The 15589-nt window shown below is 51.0% G+C and overlaps 1 pseudogene; it reads left to right on the top strand.

The window, feature by feature from the left end:
- LOC107967335 (putative uncharacterized protein FLJ44672) overlaps nucleotides 1-14078 on the top strand; it is a 29307-nt pseudogene extending 15229 nt beyond the window's left edge.
- Nucleotides 14079-15589: the final 1511 nt, after the last annotated feature.

The raw sequence follows: 15589 nt of genomic DNA, 5'->3' as shown, positions 1-15589 counted from the left end.
TCTATGAAAAATAAAAAAATTGGCTGGGCACAGTGGCTCATGCCTGAAATTTCAGCACTTTGGGAGGCCAAGGTGGGTGGATCACCCCTGAGGTCAGGAGTTCGAGACCAGCCTGGCCAACATTGTGAAACCTTGTCTCTACTAGATATACAAAAATTAGCCAGTCGTGGTGACACACACCTGTAATTCCAGCTACTTTGGAGGCTGAGGCAGGAGAATCACTTGAATCCAGGAGATGGAGGTTGCAGTAAGCTGGGATTGCACCACTGCACTCCAGCCTGGGCAAGAAGAGTGAAGCTCCATCTCAAAATTAAAATAAAATAAAATAAAAAAGTAAAATACTAAAATAATGAGCCAGGAATGATAGCATGCACCTGTAGTCCCAGCTACTAGGGAGGCTGAGGTGGGAGGACCGCTTGAGCCTGGGAATTTGAGGTTACAGTGAGCTGTGATTGTGCCACTGCACTCCAGTCTTGGTGACAGAGTGAGATCTTGTGAAAGAAAAAAAGAATGAGAGAGAGAGACCAACAGACAGAAAGAAAGAAAAAGAAAGAGAAAGAAACAAAAAAAAATAAAGAAAAAGAAGACATGAGCATGGTAGGCATGGGGACAGATGGCAATGTTAAATAGAATGGTCAGGGGTCACCTCCTAAGTGAAAATTGAGCAAAGACTTGAAGGAGGGGAAGGAGTTGGCCAAGGTGCTGAGGGAAGAGGATTATAGGCAGAAACAACAGAATAAAGTGTCTGAGGTGTGTCTGAGGCTCTGGAAGGAGGCCAGTGGAGCAGAAGGATAGAGGGAGAGAATTAGGGGACGGAATCAGTACACATCGCATAAGCCCTGGGAGGTTATTGCTGGGGTTTGGCTTTTACTCTGACTGAGATGGGAACTGTGGGAGGGTTCTGAGCAGAGAGGTGACATGATCTGTCTCCCGATTTAAAAGCATTCTCTGGCTGCTGAGTTGAGAAAGACTGTGGGAAGATTTGGGTAGAAGCATGGGGGCCAAGCTGTGACAACATCCAGGTGGGAGATGATAGTGGTCCTGACTAGGGTCATGGTGGTGGTGAGAGATGGTCAGAGGAGAGAAGTAGGGGAGAAGGCCAGGGAGTTGCTGGGGTGGGGGGGGGGAATCTTCAGTACATGTTGAAGACAGTCAACAGGATTTCCTGACAGACTGGATGTGAGGTGTGAGAGAAGGCAGGGGTCAAGGTTGAGTTTGATTCTTACTGAATTATTAAGTAATTTTAAAAAACACTACTGCCTTTCTCAATCCTACCAAGTATGGGATGCTAGATTAAAGAAATCTCTTCATTCTCAGTGCAGTGGCTCATGCCTGTAGTCCCAGTTGTTTGGGAAGCAGAGATGGGAGTTTATTTTAAGAGCAGGAGTTCAAGACCAGCATGGGCAACATAGCAAGACCTCCTCTCTACAAAAATGTTTTTCAAAATTTAATAAAATAAATGTAACTAGGCATGGTGATGTGTACTTGTAGTCCCAGCTACTCAGGAGGGTGAGATGGGCAGATCTCTTGAGGTCAAGAGTTTGAGGCCAGCTTGGGCAATATAGCAAGACCACTTACTCTACAAAAAATTTAAAAAATAGCCAGGTATGGTGGCACTCAACTGTAGTACCAGCTACTGGGGAGCTGAGACAGGAAGATGGCTTGAGCCCAGGAGATTGAGGCTGCAGTGAGCTATAAGTACACAACTGCACTCCAGCCTGGAGGACAGAGCAGGACCTGTCTCACAGTACAAATAGAAATACAAGTAAAAAAATGAAATCTGAAGTCAGAGCCTTTTGTCTCTGCAGCCGTTGCAACCCTGGAGCCATGGAGTAGGGTTTGTGTCTCTGGGAATGAGGAGACCCCTGCCCAGTGTTGTTGCCTGACTAATTGGTGTTTCTAAAAATGTATTAATTGGGGTAGGTGTGGTGGCTCATGCCTGTAATCCCGGTACTTTGGGAGACCCAAGTGGGTGGATCACCTGAGGTCAAGAGTTCTAGACCAGTCTGGCCAACATGGTGAAACCCCATTTCTACTAAAAAAAAAAATACAAAAATTAGCCGGGCATGGTGGTGGGCACCTGTAATCCCAGCTACTTGGGTGGCAGAGGCAGGAGAATCGCTTGAGCCCAGGGGGCAGAGGTTGCAGAGAGCCGAGATTGTGCCACTTCACTCCAGCCTGGGGAAAGAGCGAGACTCCGTCTCAAAAAAAAAAAAAGTATTAACGTAATGATTTTATTATTAATATGTAATGAATATTAAATATTTTTAAAATTTTGTATTATATCAACATGTAATGGTTTTATAATATTTATAAAATTTATAATATTTTTAAAATTTTGTCATATTTTCTAATTTTAATATATTTGTATAAAGAAACAGTCTTAGGGATCTTCAATAAAGTTAAAAAATGTAAAGGGGTGCTAGACCCCAAAAGATAGACCCCAAAAGACTGAGAACTTCTAGTTTAGAAATATTCAGAGTAAGCCACATACAACTTGTTACTTAATCTATTTTCTTTCTTTTTTCTTTTAGGAGATGGCGTCTCACCCTGTCACCCAGGCTGGAGTGCAGTGGTGCCATCACAGCTCACTGCAGCCTTGAACTCCTGGGCTAAGGATCCTCCTGCCTCATCCTCCCGAGTAGCTGGGACTGTAGGTATACATGACGACACCTGGCTAATTTTTAAATTGTTTTGTAGACATGGGGTCTCACTTTATTGGTCAGGCTGGTGTCAAACTCTTGGCCTCAGGTGACCCTTCCAACTCTGCCTCCCATCCTAGAGGTATGAGCCACCACAGCGAGCACTTGTTCAATTTTCTAAAAAAATAAAAAATTTCTAAAGGCTGTGGGATGATGGCAGGAAAAGTAGAAAAACAGAAAAGTAAGTTCAAATAACTTATTCACACATATTCTTTCGACAGCAAGAGGAACTTTTAGTATATACGTTCCTTACAAACAAACAAAAGGCAAATAAACAATGTTGTATAGGAACTTCAACGCACACTGTACAATATTCCCACTTTGCTGACATCAGTTATGGAAATTCTTTGTGGTTTACTTGACTATCGCTATCAGTATTTTGCTTCTCTGATCATTTTTATCAACTTCCTCATCTGTTAACTTCTCTCCAAGGTGTGTCATATCGTGACAAACTGCTGCTGCACAAACATGGCCAGCGTCTTCTTATTAAACATATAGAATGCTTCCCTAATTTCTTTTTTTACCATATATCTCTGTGTTTTGCATTTTTCTTACCTTTATTGTCAGAGACTCTAGAAAGTCTGTTGTACTAATTTATCATGATTTGCTTCATTAATACATACTTTGCTTATATGGAATTTAGCCCAACAGACCTCATTAGAATTTCTAACTTTTTTTTTGTTTGTTTGTTTGTTTGTTTCCGAGACAAAGTCTTGCTCTGTTGTCCAGGGTGGAGTGTAGTGGTGCTATCACAGCTTACTGTGGTCTCAACCTCCCAGGCTCAAGCTATTCTCCCACCTCAGCCCCCGAAGTGGCTGAGACTATAGGTGCTTGCCGCTATACCCAACTCATATTTGGATTTTTCCTATATGTGGGTTCCAAAGGGGTGACTGCAAAATGTGAGTATGCATGGATTTTGGTATATGCAGAGATAGGTGGCTGGAACTAATCCTCTCTGTATAGCAAGGGATGACTGTATGTGTTTTTACAATTATGCTGTAGGACACATATTTTTCCATAGCCTTTAAAATAATAATTTGTAATGACAAATAATTTTTAATAGAGTGGAATAATAATAATGTTGATAAAAGTAGCAGCTGGCCAAGTGTGGTGGTTCACACCATTAATCACAACACTTTAGGAGGCTGAGGCAGGAGGATGGCTTGAGGCCAAGAGTTTGAGACAGGTCACGGAAACAAAGGGAGTCACCATCCCTGCAGAAAAATACATGAATTAGCCTAGTGTGGTGATGTGTTCCTATAGTCCCAGCTACTTGGGAGACTGAGGTAGGAGGATCACTTGAGCTCAGGGAAGCTGAGACTGCAGTGAGTCATGATCAGGCCTCTGCACTCCAGCCTGGGTGGCAGAGTGAGACCCTGTCTTAAAAAAGTAGCAGGTAACATCAAGTGACCTTTTACCAGGTGCCTATAAATATCATAGTTTAATTTCTTATAACTGTTTCTTATTTCACTTAACTACTCTGTCTTCAGTTACTCCTAGATTTTCACTGTTTGTACAGTTGACATTTTGTTTAGATTGAATTGTCTCTCCAAGGTATTTCCAGAAGTAAGATTACCGTGAGTCATGGTGAATGGACATTCTCATTGCCCTTGATGTAAATGGTCAAGGTTTTGGGTGCCTCTCAGCTATAATCCCAGCCCTTTGGAAGCTATGGCAGGAGGATTGCTTGAGGCCAAGAGTTGGAGGACGCACTAGGTGAGATTGTGTCTCTATTATTTTAAAAAATTGCCAAGCTTTACCCTGGAAGGCTTATGTACAATTTAAACACCACTCATAGTATAAGAAAGTGTCCATTTCACTGCACCTTTGCCAGCACAGGGTATTATAATTTAATACTTTTTTCATTATTTTAAATAGATAAAAGACCTCATATTACTTTATCTGTCACATTTCAACATCTTTCCTTAGCTTATTATCTCTATTTCTTTTCTGTCTGTAAATGGTTGTTGTTGTTTTGTTGTTGTTGTTTTGTTCTTTGAGATGGGGTCTTGCTCTGTCACCCAGGCTTGATGACTGTAATGGCATAATCATCACTCACTGCAGCCTTGACCTCCCAGGCTCAAACTACCCTCCTACATCAGCTTCCCGAGTAGCTGGGACTACAAGTGTGCACCACCACTCCCAGCTAATTTTTTTTTTCTTTTTTTTGGATAGAGATAGGGTCTTGCTGTGTTGTCCAGGCCGGTCTCTAGCTCCTGGCCTCAAGCAATCCTCCTGCATTGGCTTCTGAAATTGCTGGAATTTCAGGCATGAGCCACAATGCCTGGCCTGGGCTAGTCCTATATTCTCTAGAGTTCTCTTTACTTTGTGCTAGCCAGTCTCATTATGCTGTTCCCCTGTTATAATGAATAATTCTCTGTATTAAATTTTACCACTTTAAACTTTTGAGTGGTTTATGTCTCCTGATTGGACTCTGACTAATATGCTAGGAAGGGTCCCAGGAGATAAACCCACACAGATAGGATTTGGGCATAGGCTTGGTTATCCAAGGGGCAGTGCTGAGCTCCTTGCCAATGGGAAATGAGATGCTGGTGATTTCCAGGAAGTGACTTCACAATGACTCAAGCTACCACTTACTGTTGATAGTGATGAAATGCCAGCTGAGTCACAAGCCTTGGGAGTTAAGTGGTTGCTGCACTTGACCACTATGAAGACTGGTGTGGGAAGGGTCCTTTTGGATGCACTTGAGCAGGGGTCCCCAACCCCTGAGCCATGGAGATGTAAGGAGCCACACAGCAGGAGGTGAGTGGTGTCGAGTGAGGGAAGCTTCATCTGTATTTACAGCCACTCCCATTTGCTCACATTTCTGCCTGAGCTCCACCTTCTCTCAGATCAGCAGCACCATTAGATTCTCATAGGAGCTCATACCCTATTGCAAACCGTACATGTGGGGGATCTAGGTTGCGCTGTCCCTATGAGAATCTAATGCCTGATTATCTACCACTTTCTCCCATCACGCTCAGAGGATGGGACCATCTAGTCACAGGAAAACAAGGTTAACACGCCCACTGATTCTACATTATGATGAATTCTATATTTCATTATATCTTACAACAGAATAGTGGAAATAAAGTACCTAATAAATGTAATGTGCTTGAATCTTTTGGTCCAGCTCCCGCCTCCCAGCAGCCTCTTCAGGCCCAGAACTTTCTCCAATTGGCCTCTACAGACCAAGCTCATGGCTCCCAATGGCCTATTTAGGCCCATACCCTACCTCATGACAGTCTCCGCAGATGAGGCTACTGTATCACGGCAGCCTCCACAGGCCCAACTCCATCATTACAACAGCCTCTTTTGGCCCAGCTCCTGCCTCCCAGCCTTCTCTCCAGGCCCAGAGCTTTCTCAAGTTGACCCCAGCTCCTGCCTCTCATCGGCCTCCCAAGGGCTGGCTTTTGCCTCATGGCCACCTTCCAAGACCCAGCTCCTCCTCTTGAGGCACACCTTCTGCCTCCCGGCAGTCTGTACAGGCCCAGCTCTTCTTCTTGAGGCCCACCTTCTGCCTCCCAGCAGCCTGTAAAGGCCCAGCTCCTGCCTTACAACAGCCTGTTTAGTCCCAGCTCCTGCCTCTGGGTGGCCTATCCAGGCCCAAAATGTCCACAAGTCAACCTCTCAAGGCCCAACTCCTGCCTTCTGTCAGCCTCTCCAGGCCCAGCTGCTGCTTCCAGGTGGCCTCTACAGGCCAAGCTCTTTCTTCTGGCTGTGACTGGGGGCCCAACTTCTGCCTCACAATAACCTCTTTTGGCTCAGCTCCTGCCCAGCTCCTAGTGGCCTTTGTAGGCCCAAAACTGCCTCAAGTCAAGCTTTCCAGGCCCACTTTCTGCCTCCCAATATCCTGGACAGGCCCAGCTCCTGCGTGACAGCGGCCTCTCCAGGCCCAGCTCTTGCCTCCCAGCAGACTCTCCAGGCCCAGCTTTTGCCTCATGGATGTCTTCCCCGAACAATTTCCTACCTGCCTCCCAGCAGCCTTGACAGGCCCAGATCCTACCTCACACTGACATCATTAGGCCCAGCTTATGCCTCACGGTGGCCTCTCCAGGCCTAGCTCCTGCCCCCCCACAGCTGTCCATGCCCAAAACTTCCTCAAGTCAGCCTCTTCAGGCACAACTCCTGCTGAACACTGGCCTCTTTAGGCACAGCTCATGCCTCTCAGTGGCCTCTCCAGGCCCAGTTCCTGCATCTCAGCGGCCTCTCCAGACCAAGAACTTTCTCAAGTCCGCCATTCCAGGCCCAACTCCTGCCTCCCATTGGCCTCTACAGGTTCAACTCTGCCTCACAGCAGACTCTCGAGGCCCAGCCTGTGCCTCACCGCAGCCCTGCAGGCCAATCTGCTGCCTTTCAGCAGCCTCAACAGGCCCAGCTCCTGCCTCCCAATGACCTCTTTAGACCAAGTTCATGCCTCACGTGGCCATTCTGGCCCAGCTTTTGCCTTTTAGCAGCCTCTCCAGGCCCAGAACTTCCTCAACTGGGCCTCTCCAGGCCCAGTTCTTCCTCCTGGCTGCATCTCCAGGTCCACCTCCTGCGTCACAACAACCTCTTTCCACTCAGCTCCTGCCCAGCTCCTGGCGGCCTTTGTAAGCCCAAAATTTCCTCACATCAAGTTCTCTAGCACAACCTTCTGTCTCCCGGTGGCCTGAACAGGCCCACCTCCTGCATGACAGCAGCCTCTACAGGCTCAGCTCTTGCCTCATGGAGGTCATCTCTGGCCAAGTTCCTGCCTGCCTCCCAGCATCCTCGACAGGCCCAGTTCCTGCCTCACACTGTCTTCAATTAGGCCCAGCTCATGCCTCATGCCTCTCCAGGCCCAGCTCCTGCCTTTGACAGGCTCTCCAGGCCAAAATCTTCCTCAAGTCAGCCTCTCCAGGCTGATCTCTTGCCTCACACTGGCTTATTTAGGCCCAGCTCATGCTTCTTGGCAGCCTCTCCAGGCCCAGCTCCTGTATCTTGGTGGCCTCTCCAGGCCCAGCTCCTGCCTTCTGTCGGCCTCTACAGGCCCAACATCGACCTCACAGCAGATTCTTCAGGCCCACTATCTACCTCACCATGTCCCCCCCCCCCAGCCAAGCTACAGTCTTTCAGCAGCCTCTACAGGCCCAGCTCCTGCCACTCAGTGGCCTCTTTAGGCCAAGCTCATGCACGACAAGGACCTTACCAGGCCCAACTTTTGTCTCATGGCAGCCTTCCCTGGCCAGGTTCCTACCTGTCTCCCAGCAGCCTGGAGAGGCCCAGGTCCTACCTCACACTGGCCTCTCTACACCCAGCTCATGCCTCATGGTGGCCTCTCCAGGCCCAGTTCCAGTCCTGGGATGTCATCTCCAGGCCCACAACTTCCTAAATTCAGCCTCTCTAGTCCCAACTACTGCCCCCCTTGGCAGCCTCTGAAGGCCCAAAACTCCTCAAGTTGGCCTCTCCAGGCCCAGTTCCTGCCTTCTATCGGCCTCTACAGGCCCAGCCTCTGCCTCATGGTGGCTTCTCCAGGCCCAGCTCTTCCTCCTGGCTGAGTTTACAGGCACAACTGTTGCCTCACAACAACCTCTTTTGGCCCAGTTCCTGCACAGCTCATGGCGGCTGCCATAGGCCCAAAACTTCCTCATGTCAAACTCTCCAGACCCACCTTCTACTTCCTGGTGGCATGTACAGGCCCAGCTTTGACTTGAGAACCACCTCTGCAGGCCCTGCTCTTGCATCACAGGGACCTCTCCGGGCACAGCTCTTTCCTCATGGCAGCTGCCCTAGGCCAAGTTTCTGCCTGCCTGGCAGCAGCCTCGACAGGCACAGGTCCTCCCTCACACTGGGCTGTTTAGGCCCAACTCATGCCGGTCATCGCCTATCCAGGTCCAGTTCCTGCCTCCTGGCATACTCTCAGAGCTGCAAACTTACTCAAATCAGCAGTTTCAGGCCCAGCTCCTGCCTACTGTTGGCCTCTACAGGCCCAGCCTCTACCTCACAGTGGAACCTCCAAACCCAGCTCATGTCTCACTGTAGCATCCTCAGGCCAAGCAGCTGCCTTTCAGCAACCTCTACAGACCCAGCTCCTGCCTCAAAATGGCCTCTTTAGGCCAAGCTCATGCCCCAGGGTGACTTTTCCAGGCACAGATTTTACCTTTTGCAGCCTCTCCAGGCCTAGAATGTCCTCAATTCAGCATCTCCAGGATGAGCTCATCCTCCCGGCTGTGTCTACGGGCCCATTTCCTGCCTCACAACAACCTCCTTTGGCCCAACTCCTGCCGAGTTGCTGGCAGCCTGTTTAGGCCACAGAATTCTTAAAGTCAGGCTTTCCAGGCCCACCTTTGGCCTCCCAGCAGCCTCTACAGGTCCAGCTATTCGCTCACGGTGGCCTCCAAAAGCCGAGTTTCTGTCTGCCTCATGGCATCCTCCGAAAAGAGCCTTTGCCTCACGGTGACCTCCCCAGGCCACAAATCGGCCTGCCTCCCAGCAGTCTCGACAAGTCCAGGTGCTGCCTCACAATGGCCCCTATAGGCCCAGCTCATGCCAAGAGGAGGAATCTCCAGGCACAGCTCTTGCTTCCTGGCAGCCTCTGCAGGCCCAAATTGTTCAAAAGATGGCTCCTCCCAGCCCAACTCTTGCCTCACATAGGCCTACACAGGCCCACACTCTACCTCACAGTAGACCCTCAAGGCCCACCACTTGCCTCATCATGGCCTCCTCATGCCAAACTCCTGCCTTTCAGCAGCCTTTACAGGCCCAGCTCCTCCCTCTCAATGTCCTTTATAGGCAAGGCTCGGGCTTCCTGGTGGTCTTTTCTCACCAAGATTTTGCTTTTTGACATCCACTCCAGGCCCAAAACTTCCTCCAGTCAGCATGTCCAGGCCAAGCTCTTCCTCCCAACGGTGTCTGCAGCCCAAAATTGTCCAGAAATCAGCCTCTACAGGCTCATCTCCTGCATCGCAGTGGACTCTGTAGACCAAACTCATGCCTCTCGGCACCCTTTCCAAGCTTTGCGTTTGCTTCCTTGCATCCTCTACAGGCCCTGAACTTCCTCCAGTTGGCCTCTCCCGGCCCAGCTCTTCCTCCCAGCGGACTCTGCAGGCCAAAATAGTCCTCATCTTGGCCTCTCGAGGGCCAGCCTCCTGTCTCCCCATGGCTGCTGCAGGCCCAAATTGTCCTGAAGTCTGCCTCTCCAGGCCCAGCTCTTGCCTCTCAATGAACTCTCCAGGTGCAAAACTTCCTCAAATCAGCCTCTATAGGACAAGCTCCTGTCACCCAATGGCCTTGTTAGGCCCAGCTCACTCCTCACAATGGCCTTTCCAGGCCCAGTTTGTTCCTTTTGGCGGCCTCTCCAGGCCCAGAACCACCTCAAGTCGGCCTCCCCAGACCCAGCTGCAGCCTCCCAGTGGACTCTGCAGGCCCAAGTTGTCCTCAAGTTGGCCTCCCCTGGCCCAGCTCTTGCCTCTCAGTGGCCTCTCCAGGTGCACAACTTCCTCCAGTCAGCCGCTCCAGACCCAGCTCCTCCTCTGCCTCCCAATCGCCTCTTTAGGCCCAGCCCAGCTCATGCCTCTCGGCAGCCTTCCCAGGCCCTGCTTTTGACTTTTGGTGGCCTCTTCAGGCCCAGAACTTGACCTCCAGTCGGCATCTCCAGGCCCAGCCTCCTGCCTCCCGAGGGCCTGTATACAGGCCCAGCTCTTGGCCTCACTGCGGCCACCCCAGTACAAAGCTCCTGCCTTCTGGCACCTTTGACAGGCCCAGCTCCTGCCTCCTGATGGCCTCTTTAGGCCCAGCTCACTCCTCTCAATGGCCTTTCCAGGCCCAGTTTGTCAACTTTGGCAGCATCTCCAGGCCCAGAACCTCCTCAAGTCTGCCTCTCCAGACCCAGCTGCAGCCTCCCGGCGTCCTCTCTAGGCCCAGCTCTTCCTCCCGGCTGTGTCTACAGGCCCGGCTCCTGCCTCACAGCAACCTCTTTGGACTCAGCTCCTGCCCAGCTCCTGGCAGCCTTTGTAGGCCCAAAATTTCCCCAAACCAAGCTCTCCAGGCCCAGCTCAGGCCTCACAGTGGCCTCTCCAGGCTCAGCTCCTGCCCTCCAATGGTGTCTCCAAGCCCCCAAACTTCCTCCAGTGAGCTTCTCTAGGTCCAGCTTGGGCCTCCCGGCAGCCTCTGTAGGCCCAAATCATCCTGAAGTCAGCCTTTCTAGGCCCATCTCTGGCCTCCCGGCAGCCTCTCCAGGCGCAACACGTCCTCAAGTGGGCCCCTTCAGGGCCAGCTCCTGCCTCCCATTGGCCTCTAGAGGCCCAGCCTCTGCCTCCCTCCTGGCAACCTCTCCAGGCCCAGCTCTTCCTCTTCCTCCTGGCTGAGTCAACAGGCCCAACTCCTGCCTCACAACAAACAACCTCTTTGGGCTCAGCTCCTGCCCAGCTCCCACCAGCCTTTGTAGGCCCAAACCTTTCTCCAGCCAAAATTCTGTAGGCCCACTTTCTGCCTCCCTGTGGCCTGCACAGACCCAGCTCTGACTGGAGTGCAACCTCTGCAGGCCCCGCTCTTGCCTCCCAGGGGCCTCTCCAGGCCAAGCTCTTTCCTCATGGCAGCTTCCTGGGACCAAGTTCCTGCCTGCCTCCCAGCAGCCTCGACAGGCCCAGCTCCTCCCTCACAGCGGCCTGTTTCAGGCCAACTCATACCTCTTGCAACCCACCCAGAGGTGTGAGCTCCTGCCTCACACTGGCCTCTCTGGGCCGAGGTCTTCCCCCACACTGGCCTGTTGAGGCCCAGCTCATGCCTCTCGTGGCCTCTCCAGGCCCAGCCCCTGCCTGTTGGCGCCCTCTCCAGGCCCAGCCTCCACCTTGCAGTAGGCCCTCCGGGCCCACCTCTTGCCTCGCTGTGGCATCCTCGGGCCAAGCTCCTGCCCTTCCACAGCCTCTGCAGGCCCAGCTCCTGCCTCCCAGTGGCCTCCGTAGGTCAAGCTCATGCCTCAACGGCGGCCTTTCCAGGCCTAGCATTTGCTCCTTTGCATCCTTTCCAGTTCCTGAACTTACTCCAGTTGGCCTCTCCAGGCCCAGCTCTTCCTCCTGGTGGCCTCTGCAGGCCCAATTTGCCCTCAAGTCAGCCTCTCCAGGGCCAGCTCCTGCCTCCCGGTGGCCTCTGCAGGCCCAAATCGTCCTCAAGTCGGCCTCCCCCAGCCCAGCTCTTGCCTCTCAGCAGCCTCTCCAGGTACACAACTTCCTCTAGTCAGCCTCTCCAGGCCCAGCTCCTCCTGCCTCCCAGTCGCCTCTTTAGGCCCAGCCCAGGTCATGCCTCTCAGTGGCCTTCCCAGGACCCACTTTTGACTTGTGGTAGCCTCTTCAGGCCCAGAACTTGACCTCCAGTCGGCCTCTCCAGGCCCAGCCTCCTGCCTCCCAAGGGCCCTTATATAGGCCCAGCCTCTGCCTCACAGCAGACTCTCCATGCCCAGCTCTTGGCCTCACTGTGGCCACACCAGTCCAAAGCTCCTGCCTTCTGGCACCTTTGACAGGCCCAGCTCCTGCCTCCCGATGGCCTCTTTAGGCCCAGCTCACTCCTCACAGTGGTCTTTCCAGGCCCAGTTTGTCCCCTTTGGTGGCCTCTCCAGGCCCAGAACCTCCTCAAGTTGGCCTCTCCAGGACCAGCTACAGCCTCCTGGCATCCTCTCCAGGCCCAGCTCTTCTTCCCAGCTGCGTCGACAGGCCCAACTCCTGCCTCAGAGCAACCTCTTTGGACTCAGCTCCTGCCCAGCTCCTGGTGGCCTTTATAGGCCCAAAACTTCTTCAAGTCAAGCTCTCCGGGTCCAGCTCAAGCCACATGGTGGCCTCTCCAGGCTCAACTCCTGCCCTCTGACGGTGTCTCTGGGCCCCCATACTTCCTCTAGTCAGCTCCTCTAGGCCCAGCTTGGGCCTCCTGGCATCCTCTGCAGGCCCAAATCGTCCTGAAGTCTGCCTCTCCAGGCCCAGCTCCGGCCTCCCGGCAGCCTCTCCAGGTGCAACGCATCCTCAAGTGGGCCCCTTCAGGGCCAGCTCCTGCCTCCCATTGGCCTCTAGAGGCCCAGCCTCTGCCTCCCTCCTGGCGGCCTCTCCAGGCCCAGCTCTTCCTCTTCCTTCTGGCTTCATCGACAGGCCCAACTCCTGCCTCACAACAAACAACCTCTTTGGGCTCAGCTCCTGCCCAGCTCCTGCCAGCCTTTGTGGGCCCTCCATGCCCACCTTTTGCCTCATAGGCCCAAATCTTCCTCAAGTCTCCAGTCTCGGCTCCAGCCTTTTGTGGGTCTCTTGTCACAGAACTTCCTCATGTCGGCCTCTCTATGTTTAGCTTTTGCCTCCTGTTGACCTTTTTAGGACCAAAGCTTCCTCAAGCCGGCCTCTCCAAGCCCAGCTCCTGCCTCCCATCTGCCTCTACAGGTGAAAAACTTTCTCCATCATTCTCTCCAGGCCCAGCTCCTGTCTTCGAGTGTTTTTTTTTTAGACCCAAGCCACCTCATGCTTTTGCCTTTCAAATGCCTGTAGTGGCCCAGCCTCTGCCTAACAGCGCACTCTCCATGCCCAGCTCTTGCCTCACTGTGGCCTTCCCAATCCAAAACTCCTGCCTTTCAGCAGCTTCGACAGCCCCAGCTGCTGCCTTCAAATGAGCTCTTCAGGCCCACCTCATTACTCTCAATGGTCTTTCCAGGCCGAGTTTTTTCCTTTTGGCCACCTCTGTGGACCCAGAATTTTCTCAAGTCTGCCTCTCCAGTCCCAGTTGCTGCCTCCCAGTGTCCTCTTCTGGCCCATCTCTTCTTCCCAGGTGCATCTACCAGTTCAGCTTTTGCCTCACAACAACCTCTTTGGACTCCGCTCCTGTCCAGCTCCTGGCAGCCTTTGTAGACCCAAAACTTTCTCAAGTCCAGCCCTCCAGTTTCACTGCCTTCCTTGTGGCAGCCTGAACAGGCCCAGCTTTTACCTGACAATGGCTTCTTAAGGCTGCCTCAATAGACCCAGCTTCTGCCTCACACTGGCCTCTCTAGGCCCAGCTACTGCCTCTCACTATCCTCACCTGGCATATCTCTTTCCTCACGTCTGCCTCCCAAGTCCCAGCTCCTGTCTCACTGTGGTCTCAGTTATACCAGCTCCTGTCTCACGATGGCCTCTTCTGGCCCATCTTTGGCCTCATAGTGGCCACTCAAATCCATCTTCTGCCTCCTGGTGGCCTCTTCTGGCTTTGCTCTTGCCTCACAGTCACCTCTTCTGGATCCAGCTTTTTAGTCTTTGATGGTCAACAGCATCAAGGAGCCTAAAGCTTCCCTGGACTCTTATTTGTTGGTAACTTCAGAGCAGATTGCCTTAGCAAAACACCTGTCTCTTCTTTTAACCTTGACAGTGGATTTCTGACAAACTTATAATAAATTCTGCCTGTGTGCTTTCATAGTGATTTTTGTTTTATTTAGTGTCTCATCTTTTTTTGTCTTCTTTGGGTGGCAATGGGAATGAGCCTTTGCTTGGGCCCTTTTTCTTCGCTCTGGACATGGCAGCTTCTCACTTCATGTCTTCTATATTTATATTTTTTACAGTTATCTTTTTTGTTTTGTTAGGGCCTTGCTCTGTCACCCAGGCTAGAGTGTAGTCGTGTGATCATGGCTTACTGCAGCCTTGGGCTTTTGGCCTGAAGTGATTCTCCCAACCCAGCATCTTGAGTAGCTGATACTACAGGCACAAGCCACCATGCCTGGCTAATTTCTGATTTTTTTCTGAGAGGTTGGTTCTCACTATATTGCCCAGGCTGTTCCAAGACTTTTGGACAAAAGTAATCCTTTGGCCTGAGCCTCCCAAATTGCTGTGATTACAAGCATGAGCCACTGTGCCTGGCCTGCTATTTGCCTGTCATGAACTATTAAGAATTTATTTTTTGATTAATATAGTATTTCTGTATAGATTTATGTATATATAGATATTTTAAATTTTTCATGGATACCAATTTTTTCCCTTTTTTTGAGGCAAGGTACCACTTTTTCAGGATGGAGTGTGGTGTTATTATCCCAGCTCACTGCAACCTCTTCTTTCTTGGCTTAAGTGATCCTCCCACCTCAGCCTGCTGAGTAGCTGGGACCCCAGGTATGAGCCACCATGCCCAGGTAATTTTTATATTTCTTGTAGAGAGGGGGTCTCACCATGTTTCCCAGGCTGGTTTCAAACTCCTGGGCTCAAGCCATCCTCCCCCCTCAGCCTCTTGCAGTGCTGGGATTACAGGTGGGAGCCATGATATCTGGCCTACCATTTTCTTTTCATGGATTATTAAGAATTTCCTTTATGCCAGCACCGTGGCTCATGGCTGTAATCCCAGCACTTTAGGAGGATGAGGTGGGTGGATTACATGGTCAGGAGTTCAAGACCAGCCTGGTCAATATGATGAAACCCCGTCTTTACTAAAAATACAAAAATTAGCCAGGTGTGGTGGCAGGCATCTGTAATCCCAGATACTCCGGAGGGTGATGCAGGAGAATTGCTTGAACCTGGGAGGCGGAGGTGGCAGTGAGCTGAGATCATGCCACTGCACTCCAGCCTGGGTGACAGATTGAGACTCCATCTTAAAAAGAAAAAAAAAGAATTTACTTTTTTATTAGTATAGTGTAAATATATAAATATGTGTATACATTCATATGTGAATATATGTGTGTATGTGTTTTCATAGCACACACACACATACATTGTGAAAGAGATATTTGAATACCTAGACATTGATAAGCTTCTTCCAGGTTTCAAAACCACCCTTAGCACAAACACAAAAGTACAAACTATCATTATTAATGACCATGGACCAAGATGACCATGAGTCAATAGTACTTTGCACCTCAACCACCTTCCAGCAGAGCATCTCAAAGGGCTGGATATATCTGAACACCACACCCTTTCACATAGACTTTGATGGTTTGTAATTAT

Source organism: Pan troglodytes, chromosome 9 (assembly GCF_028858775.2).
Source record: "Pan troglodytes isolate AG18354 chromosome 9, NHGRI_mPanTro3-v2.0_pri, whole genome shotgun sequence".
NCBI lineage: Eukaryota > Metazoa > Chordata > Mammalia > Primates > Hominidae > Pan > Pan troglodytes.
The sequence above is the reverse complement of the archived record's forward strand: the minus strand, read 5'-3'. Positions and strand labels throughout refer to the sequence as shown.